At 50.1% G+C, this 10,576-nt stretch overlaps 1 pseudogene; it reads left to right on the plus strand.

The window, feature by feature from the left end:
• The first annotated feature begins 403 nt into the window (after positions 1 to 403).
• On the plus strand, positions 404 to 522 carry LOC134629886 (5S ribosomal RNA; annotated as a pseudogene).
• The last annotated feature ends 10,054 nt before the right edge of the window (positions 523 to 10,576 follow it).

Raw genomic sequence — 10,576 nt, forward strand, 5'->3', positions numbered from 1 at the left:
CCCTCTGCTCCTGGCATTGGCCAACTACAACACTCCAGGGCCTGTGCTGACTGGTGAGGCCATCTACAACACAGCACGGCCTGTGCAGCTGGCTGAGGCCATCTACAACACACCACGGCCTGTGCAGCTGGCTGAGGCCATCTCCACCACACCAGGGCTTGTGCTGCTAGCAAAAACCTATTGAGCCACACCAGGCCCTCTACTCCTGGCATAGGTCATCTACATTACACCAGGGCCTTTGCTGCTGGTTAAATGCTAAATTGAGTCCTTGGGTTAGGGTATTAGGCAAGTATGCAGTCAGGGTTAACGCTGTAGTTAAATTGGAGGGTTGTATTCATAATTTCACGTACTAGCCGCTTCACCACTTGATTACATAAATTGACACTTTGTGCTGGGGCCACCACCTTACGGCCATACCACCCTGAGCATGCCCGATCTCGTCTGATCTCGGAAGCTAAGCAGGGTTGGGATTGGTTAGTACTTGGTTGGGAGACTACCTGGGAATACCAGGTGCTGTAAGCTTTTCCTTTTCATGTCATTGAACTGCTTTTGATCCAGAGAAGGAGGGTGTTGAAAGACCCAAAGGAGCTGCCCAATAATGAGGGCACATTAACGACATTCTTTTTGGCTAATTCAGCAATGTCCTGTGCTGCCAGGGGAGGCTTTCCGCGCAACACCAGGGATAGTGCTGCTAGCAAAAACCAATTTGAGCCACACCAGGCCCTCTACTCCTGGCATTGGCCAACTACAACACACCAGGGCGGGTGCTGCTGGCTGAGGCCATCTACAACACACCAGGGCCTGTGCTGGTGGCTGAGGACAACTACAACACATCAGGGCCTGTGCTGCTTGCCGAGGACAACTACAACAAAACAGGGCCTGTGCTGGTGGCCGAGGCCGTCTACAACACACCACGGCCTGTGCTGCTGGCTTAGGCCATCTACAACACACCAGGGCCTGTGCTGCTGCCGGGTGAGGCCAACTACAACACAAGAGGGCCTGTGCTTCTGGCTCAGGCCATCTACAACACACCAGGGCCTGTGCTGCCTGTTGAGGCCATATAAAACACACCTGGTCTTGTGCTGCTAGCAAAAACCAATTGAGCCACACCAGGCCCTCTGCTCCTGGCATAGGCCAACTACAACACACCAGGGCCTGTGCTGACTGGTGAGGCCATATACAACACACCAGCGCCTGTGCTGACTGGTGAGGCCATATACAACACACCAGGGCCTGTGCTGCTGGCTGAGGCAATCTACAACACACCAGGGCTTGTGCTGCTGCCGGTTGAGGCCATCTACAACACACCAGGGCCTGTGCTGCCTGCTGGGGCCATATAAAAAACACCTGGTCTTGTGCTGCTAGCAAAAACCAATAAAGCCACACCAGGCCCTCTACTCCTGGCATTGGCCAACTACAACACACCATGGCCTGTGCTGCTGCCGGGTGAGGCCCTCTACACCACAAGAGGGCCTGTGCTCCTGGCTGAGAACGACTACAACACATCAGGGCCTGTGCTGCTGGCTGAGGCCAACTACAACACACTAGGGCCTGTGCTGGTGGCCGAGGCCGTCTACAACACACCAGGGCTTGTGCTGCTAGCAAAAACCAGTTTGAGCCACACCAAGCCCTCTACTCCTGGCATTGGCCAACTACAACACACCAGGGCCTATTCTGCTGGCTGAGGCAATCTACAACACACCAGGGCTTGTGCTGCTGCCGGTTGAGGCCATCTACAACACACCAGGGCCTGTGCTGCCTGCTGGGGCCATATAAAACACACCTGGTCTTGTGCTGCTAGCAAAAACCAATTGAGCCACACCAGGCCCTCTGCTCCTGGCATAGGCCAACTACAACACACCAGGGCCTGTGCTGACTGGTGAGGCTATATACAACACAGCAGGGCCTGTGCTGTTGGCTGAGGCTATGTACAACACACCAGGGCCTGTGCAGCTGGCTGATGCCATCTCCAACACACGAGGGCTTATGTGGCTAGCAAAAACCTATTGAGCCACACCAGGCCCTCTACTCCTGGCTTTGGCCAACTACAACACACCAGGGCCTATGCTGCTGGCTGAGGCTATCCGCACCACACCAGGGCCTGAACTGCTGGCTGAGACCATCTATAACCCACCAGGGCCTGTGCTCCTGGCTGAGGACAACTACAACACATTAGGGTCTGTGCTGCTGTCTGAGGCCAACTACAACAAACCAGGGCCTGTGCTGGTGGCTGAGGCCATATACAACACACCAGGGCCTGTGGTCCTGGCTGAGGACAAATACAACACATCAGGGTCTGTGCTGAGTGGTGAGGCCATCTCCACCACACCAGGGCTTGTGCTGCTAACAAAAACAAATTTAGCCACACCAAGCCTTCTACTCCTGGCATTGGCCAACTACAACACACCAGGGCCTTTGCTTCTGGCTGAGGCCAACTACGACACACCAGAGCCTGTGCTGCTGGCTGACGCCATCTACAACACAGCAGGGCCTGTGATGGTGGCCGAGGCCGTCTACAACACACCACGGCCTGTGCTGCTGGCTTAGGCCATAAACAACACACCAGAGGCTGTGCTCCTGGCTGAGGCCATCGACAACACACCAGGGCCTGTGCTGGTGGCCGAAGCCGTCTACAACACACTAGGGCCTGTGCTGCTGCCGGGTGAGGCCCTCTACACCACAAGAGGTCCTGTGCTCCTGGCTGAGGACGACTACAACACATCAGGGACTGTGCTGCTGGCTGAGTCCAACTCCAACACACCAGGGCCTGTGCTGGTGGCCGAGGCCGTCTACAACACACCAGGGCTTGTGCTGCTATCAAAAACCAATTGAGCCACACGAGGCCCTCTGCTCCTTTCATTGGCCAACTACAACACACCAGGGCCTGTGCTGACTGGTGAGGCCATCTACAACACAGCAGGGCCTGTGCTGTTGGCTGAGGCCAACTACAACACACCACGGCCTGTGCTTCTGGCTGAGGCCAGCTACAACAAACCAGGGCCTGTGCTGGTGGCTGAGGCCATATACAACACACCAGGGCCTGTGGTCCTGGCTGAGGACAAATACAACACATCAGGGTCTGTGCTGACTGCTGCTGGCAGGTGAGGCCATCTACAACACACCAGGGCTTGTGCTGGTGCCGGGTGAGGCCATCTACAACACACCAGGGCCTGTGCTGCCTGCTGGGGCCATATAAAACACACCTGGTCTTGTGCTGCTAGCAAAAACCAATTGAGCCACACCAGGCCCTCTGCTCCTGGCATAGGCCAACTACAACACACCAGGGCCTTTGCTGACCGGTGAGGCCATCTACAACACAGCAGGGCCTGTGCTGTTGGCTGAGGCTATGTACAACACAGCACGGCCTGTGCAGCTGGCTGATGCCATCTCCACCACACCAGGGCTTGTGTGGCTAGCAAAAACCTATTGAGCCACACCAGGCTCTCTACTCATGGCATAGGTCATCTACATTACACCAGGGCCTTTGCTGCTGGTTAAATGCTAAATTGAGTCCTTGGGTTAGGGTATTAGGCAAGTATGCAGTCAGGGTTAACGCTGTAGTTAAATTGGAGGGTTGTATTCATAATTTCACGTACTAGCCGCTTCACCACTTGATTACATAAATTGACACTTTGTGCTGGGGCCACCACCTTACGGCCATACCACCCTGAGCGCGCCTGATGCCGGGTGAGGCCCTCTACACCACAAGAGGGTCTGTGCTCCTGGCTGAGGACGACTACAACACATCAGGGCCTGTGCTGCTGGCTGAGGCCAACTACAACACACCAGGGCCTGTGCTGGTGGCTGAGGCCGTCTACAACACACCAGGGCTTGTGGTCGTAAATCATAAAGCACTGATTCTATCCACAGAATCAGTTTCTTCCATTCTAACCTTTCCACCATCATGGGCAAGACCAAAGAGCTGTCAAAACATGTCATGGACATGATTGTGAACCTGCACAAGGCTGGAATGGGCTACAAGATCATCACGAAGAAGCTTGGTGAGAAGGTCGGTGTGATTATTCAGAAATGGAAGAAATATAAAATGACCATCAATCAGCCTTGTTCCAGAGCATCATGCAAGATCTTGACTCAAGGGTTTAAAATTATCATGAGAAAGGTGGAGGAATTTTACAAAATTACACAGGAGGAGCTTGTTAATGATCTGAAGGCACCTGAGACCACAGTCACCAGAAACACCACTGGTAACACACTACGCTATATTGGATTGAAATCTTACAACACTTGTTTAAGTGCATTGGCTGGGCTGAATGTGCTTTACAGGTCTGCTGCTCTATTGGTCTGCCCAGGTCTGGTGTATATGACGGTTAAATCTCCCACGAGGCCTTTTTTGTACCTGTGAGGTGAATCTATTAAGTCACTGTGACTTTCACCGACACCATACCTACAGTTTGTTAGTATGGTCACAACAAGTGAGAACAAAGAATACAAAGAAAACAAACTGGAGGTGTGCATTGGGTCTTGTATCAACAATTACGGCAATAAAAGTAATCAAGAATAGTATTCCAAAGTAAGGGCAACTTTGGAGTTATTATTATTTTATACCCTATTAATTTGTAGATTTGTGCATCATTACAGCTCATACTACCCTCTTCTCGCTTTGAGAGGCTGCTATTCTCATCACCTGACCAAAAAAACCTCTGAGTCATTCCTCCGTCCTCTGACAAGCTGGATTACCAGCCCTGATTACTTTCATACTTACTCAGTTACTACTTTAAAAACACCATTGTGCTGATTCATAGATTCTTTCCTGTCACATTCTTTTTCCTCCAGAAATTATTATTCGGAGAATCAACACTGGTGTTATTCACTCTCAGTCTGGCTCAATCTGCTGCTGCTTATGGATGAATGAGCCTCAAATGAGACAGGTTCAAGATTAAAGATTCAAAGTGTTTATTGACATGTGTCACAAGAGAAAAGGCATTTCTTTGTGCAATGAAATTCTTTCTTTGCTGTCCACCCACAGATGCCGATTAATATATACAATAGAAATAGAACATATAAATACAAATAGTACAAATAAATAGATGAAGGCAGAAAAGGAGACAAAGTATGGAGATTTGAAACAGATGTGTGCAAAAGAGCTATAGCTTAATATGCTGGCTTAATATGTAAGATGACCAGACGTGCAAATAAATTATTATTACTGTTCAAAATGGGTCAGCTGTTCAAGAGTCTGATGGCAGTGGGGAAGAAGGAGTTAGTGAGTCTGGATGTTCTGGATTTCACACTTCTAAACCTTCATCATGAGGGCAGAAGTGTGAACAGTCCGTGTTGGGGGTGTATGGGGTCTTTGAGGATGGAGGCAGCTCTCCTCTGGACTCTGCAATGGTAGATGCTCTGCAGAGAGGGCAGTGGAGTTCTGATTATCTTCTCCGCGGTTGTTATCACTCTCTGCAGGCGTTTGCGGTCCATAGCAGTAGTGCTGCCGGTACCATGCAGTGATGCAGCTGGTCAGGGTGCTCTCCACAATGCAGCTGTAGAACCTGCTGAGGATCTTGGCCGACATACCAAATTTCCTCAGCCTCCTCAGGAAATACAGCCGCTGCTGAGCTTTCTTGACCAGCTGTGTGGTGTTCAGTGTCCAGGTGAGGTCCTCAGAGATGTAGACGCCCAGGTACCTAAAGCTGCTCACCCTCTCCACTTCAAGGCCCCGGATAACGGTGGGTGAGGCCTCCTCTTCTTCCTTGTGTCCCACTATCATCTTCTTTGTTTTGTCAGTGTTGAGGGTGAGGTTGTTGTCCTCACACCATGACACCAGACCGGCCACCTCTCTCCTATAAGCCGCTTTGTCTCCTCCAGTGATGCAACCGATCACTGCAGTGTCGTCCGCGAACTTCAAAATGACGTTGTCTTTGTTGGAGGCGACACAGTAGTGGGTGTACAGGGTGTAGAGGATGGGGCTGAGGACACAACCTTGTGGGACGCCAGTGTTTGTAATAATGCTGGCTGAAGTCCTGTTGCTGATCCTGACAGACTGAGGCCTTCCAGTCAAAAAGTCCTCTAGCCAGTCACATAGGGTGGGGTGCAGGCCGAGTGTTGCCAGCTTGTGAGTGAGTTTGCGTGGGATGACAATATTGAAAGCGGAGCTGTAATCAACAAAAAGTACCCTGATGTATGAGTCTTTGCTGTCCAGGTGGGAGAGTGAATAGTGACAGGCAGCAGCGATGGTGTCTGATGTGGACCTATTGGACCGGTAGGCATACTGCAGGGGGTCCAGAGTGTCTGTGATGTTGCTCTGGATGTAGGCCAGCACCACTCTCTCAAAACACTTCGCAATGATTGGAGTGAGTGCAACTGGTCTATAGTCGTTCAGGCAGGTGGCTGGGCTTTTCTTGGGGAGAGGGATGATGGTTGTGGTCTTGAAGCATGTGGGGACAGTGTTCTGGCTGAGGGAGAGGTTGAAGATGGAGGTAAGAACCTCCGCAGGCTCATTGGCACATGCTTTAAGAGCCCGTCCCGGGATGTTGTCTGGTCCTGCTGCCTTGCGGGGGTTGTAGGTTATTCTTTCCATGCTAAAAAGAAAGAGATAAATGCCCCCTCACCAATATACTGTCGGAAAACCATTTAGACACTGCTCATTTAGGCACCCCAAGAGTATAATGTACATAGTGTTTCTCCGTGTGTGTGTGTGTGTGTGAGAGAGAGAAAGAGAGAGAGAGAGAGAGGCAGAAAGCAATTATTTCAGCTCATGTAGCCACAGCTTAATGGAATAACTTGACAAATCAAAGCAGATTATGCTTGCGACTCCATGTGATATCAGTTCGTGAATTCAATTTGAGGTGTACTACAGTGTATGATAATTGCATTTTCTCATTTCTTTTAAATTACATTTGATTGTGATTTCATAAAGAGCAAGAGGGATAACTAGGACTGTTTGCTGCAGGAAGAAACATATATCATTTATGTAGATCTGGGATGTCCAAACAGGAAATTAAAACTTAAGACACAACAGCTTCTGACAAATTTTACACCTGTTAGAAAGAGGAAAACATAAAATGAATCACCAAACTTACATTTACAGGAAATGCTCGATCAAAGTGTAAAACAAGTGATTGTAGCTTTACAGAGGAATATGGTTTCTTGGCCTGGAGCTCTCACTAAATTAACAGCAATAATTACTTATAGATGGCATAGAAAAGATGGACATCACCACCGCGATGTCATCCGTTGGTTTGCAGTGAATATACTTAAATGAGAATCTGGGGTGCAAGGTTATCAGTTAACTCTAGCATGTTGGCTTAGCAGACTGAATCTACAGGATGGGCCATTTATATGGGTACACCGTAATAACATGGGAATGGTTGGTGATATTAAAGTCCTGTTTGGGGCACATTAGTATATGTGAGGGGGCAAACTCCTCAAGATGAGTGGTGACCATGGTGGCCATTTAGAAGTCGGCCATCTTGGATACAACTTTTGTTTTTTCAATAGGAAGAGGGCCATGTGACACATCAAACTTATTGGTAATGTCATAAGAAAAACAATGGTGTGCTTGGTTTCAACGCAACTATACTCTTTCATGAGTTATTTAGAAGTTTCTCTTTGTTCAAAGCCATTGACGTGTCGAAGAGGTTAACACGTGAGGAGCGGATCGAAATTGTGTTGATATCTGGTGAACGCAGTAACTGGGTCATTGCAGCAGATTTCAATGCAAGACACCCTACGAGACCACCCATCTCCCATGCTACAGTTAGCAAACTGCTTGCTAAGTTTCGTGAAACTGGTTCAGTGTTGGATTTGCCAAAATGTGGACGCAAGAAAACTGTCACTAATGAAGAAACATCAGTGGCTGTCCTAGCTTCATTCAGCAAGAGCCCACAGCGTAGCACTCGCCGCATGTCACTGGAGAGTGGCATTAGTCGAACATCCCTTCGGCGGATATTAGCTACTCACAAATGGCACCCTTACAAACTCCAGCTACTGCAGCATCTCAACGAGGATGACCCAGATCGGCGCACAGAATTTGCAGAATGGGCAAAACAAAAATTGGAACAGGACCCTCAGTTCACGCAGAAGATTTTGTTCAGTGATGAGGCAAACTTTTATGTGAATGGTGAAATTAACAAACAAAACCACCGCTATTGGTCTGACACTAACCCACATTGGATGGATCCCTCCAAGACTGTTGGAACAACAAAAGTGATGGTTTGGTGTGGTATAAGGGGTACAACGATAGTGGGTCCATTCTTCATCAATGGAAACCTCAAGGCCACCGGATATTTGAAATTGCTACATGATGATGTGTTTCCCTCTTTATGCACTGAAGCTGGCACGTTCCCTGAGTTTTTCCAGCAAGATGGTGCACCACCACATTATGGGTGCCAGGTCCAAGCATTCCTAGATGAACAGTTTCCTGAAAAGTGGATTGGTCGTCGTGGGCCAGTTGAATGGCCCCCAAGGTCTCCCGATCTGACCCCCTTAGACTTTTATCTTTGGGGTCATCTGAAGGCAATTGTCTATGGTGTGAAGATACGAGATGTGCAGCACCTGAAACTATGGATACTGGATGCCTGTGCTGGCATTTCTCCTGCGGTGTTGCTATCAGTGTGTGAAGAGTGGGAGGAGAGGGTTGCATTGACAATACAACACAATGGGCAGCACATTGAACACATTTTAAAAGTGGTCAGAAACTTGTAAATAACTCATGAAAGAATAAAGTTACGTTGAAACCAAGCACACCATTGTTTTTCTTCTGACATTACCAATAAGTTTGATGTGTCACATGACCCTCTTCCTATTGAAAAAACAAAAGTTGTATACAAGATGGCCGACTTCTAAATGGCCACCATGGTCACCACCCATCTTGAGGAGTTTGCCCCCTCACATACACTAATGTGCCCCAAACAGGACTTTAACCTCTTAAGCCCCAACGCCCCCTGATACGGGGGCAAAAGGCAGGAGATCAGTTAGGCTTGGGGCTTAAGAGGTTAATATCACCAACCATTCCCATGTTATTACGGTGTATCCATATAAATGGCCCACCCTGTATATGGGTACAGTCATAAAGGAAAATGAATCAGAAGCCTGTAGAACCACCTTTAGAAGCAACAACTTTAAAACATTATTTTGTCAATCTGTTATATGGAGGAATTTTTTCCCATCCATCCACCCATCTTCTTCCGCTTTATCCGGGGCCGAGTCGCGGGGGCAGCAGCCTAAGCAGAGAAGGCCAGACTTCCCTCTCCCCAGCCACCTCCTCCAGCTTATCCAGGGGAACACCAAGGCGTTCCCATGCCAGCCGAGAGATATAATCTCTCCAGGGTGTCCTGGGTCTGCCCCGGGGCCTCCTCCCAGTGGGGCATGCCCGGAACACCTCACCCAGGAGGCGCCCAGGAGGCATCCTTGTCAGATGCCCGAACCACCTCAGCTGGCTCCTTTCGATGTGGAGGAGCAGCGGCTCTACTCTGAGCCCCTCCCGGATGTCTGAACTTATCACCCTATCTCTAAGGGAGAGGCCAGCCACCCTTCAGAGGAAGCTCATTTCCGCCGCTTGTATCCGCGATCTCATTCTTTCGGTCACTACCCACAGCTCGTGGCCATAGGTGAGGGTAGGGACGTAGAATGACTGGTAATTTGAGAGCTTCGCTTTTACACTCAGCTCCCTCTTCACCACGACGGACCAGTGCAGCGTCCACATCACTGCGGCCGCAGCACCAATCCGTCTGTCGATCTCCGGCTCCCTTCTCCCATCACTCTCGAACAAGACCCCGAGATACTTGAACTCCTCCACTTGGGGCAGGAACTCATTCTGAGGCCACCGAAGTGAAAGCCCTCCGCCACTTGGCTGCGCCTAGAAATCCTGTCCATAAAAATTATGAACAGAATCGGTGACAAAGGGCAGCCCTGGCGGAGCCCATCACCCACCGGGAACGAGTTCGACTTATTGCTGGCAACGCGGACCAAGCTCTTGCAACGGTTGTATAGGGATCGAATGGCCCATAGCAATGGGCCAGACACCCCATACTCCCGCAGCATCTCCCACAGGACACCCCGAGGGACACGGTTGAATGCCTTCTCCAAGTCCACAAAACACATGTAGACTGGTTGGGGAAACTCCCATGTGCCCTCAAGTATCCTTGAGAGGATAAAGAGCTGGTCCAGTGTTCTGCGACCAGGACGAAAACCGCATTGTTCCTCCTGTATCTGAGGTTCGACTAGCGGACGAGCTCTCCTTTCCAGCACCCTGGCATAGACTTTCCCAGGGAGGCTGAGGAGTGTGATCCCCCTGTAGTTGGAACACACCCTCCGGTCCCCCTTCTTAAAGATGGGGACCACCACCCCGGTCTGCCAGTCCAGGGGTACTGTCCCTGATCTCCACGCAACATTGTAGAGGCGTGTCAACCAGGACAGCCCTACAACGTCCAGAGCCTTCAGGAACTCGGGGCGGATCTCATCCACACCAGGGGCTCTGCCACCATGGAGAGCGTTTAACTACCTCAGTGACCTCGCCCCCGGAAATTGGCGGGTCATCCCCTTCATCCCCAGACTCTGCTTCCTCCTCGGAATATGTGTCAGTGGGATTAAGGAGGTCCTCGAAGTATTCCTTCCACTG

Source organism: Pelmatolapia mariae, linkage group LG6, assembly GCF_036321145.2.
Source record: "Pelmatolapia mariae isolate MD_Pm_ZW linkage group LG6, Pm_UMD_F_2, whole genome shotgun sequence".
Taxonomy (NCBI): Eukaryota; Metazoa; Chordata; class Actinopteri; order Cichliformes; family Cichlidae; genus Pelmatolapia; species Pelmatolapia mariae.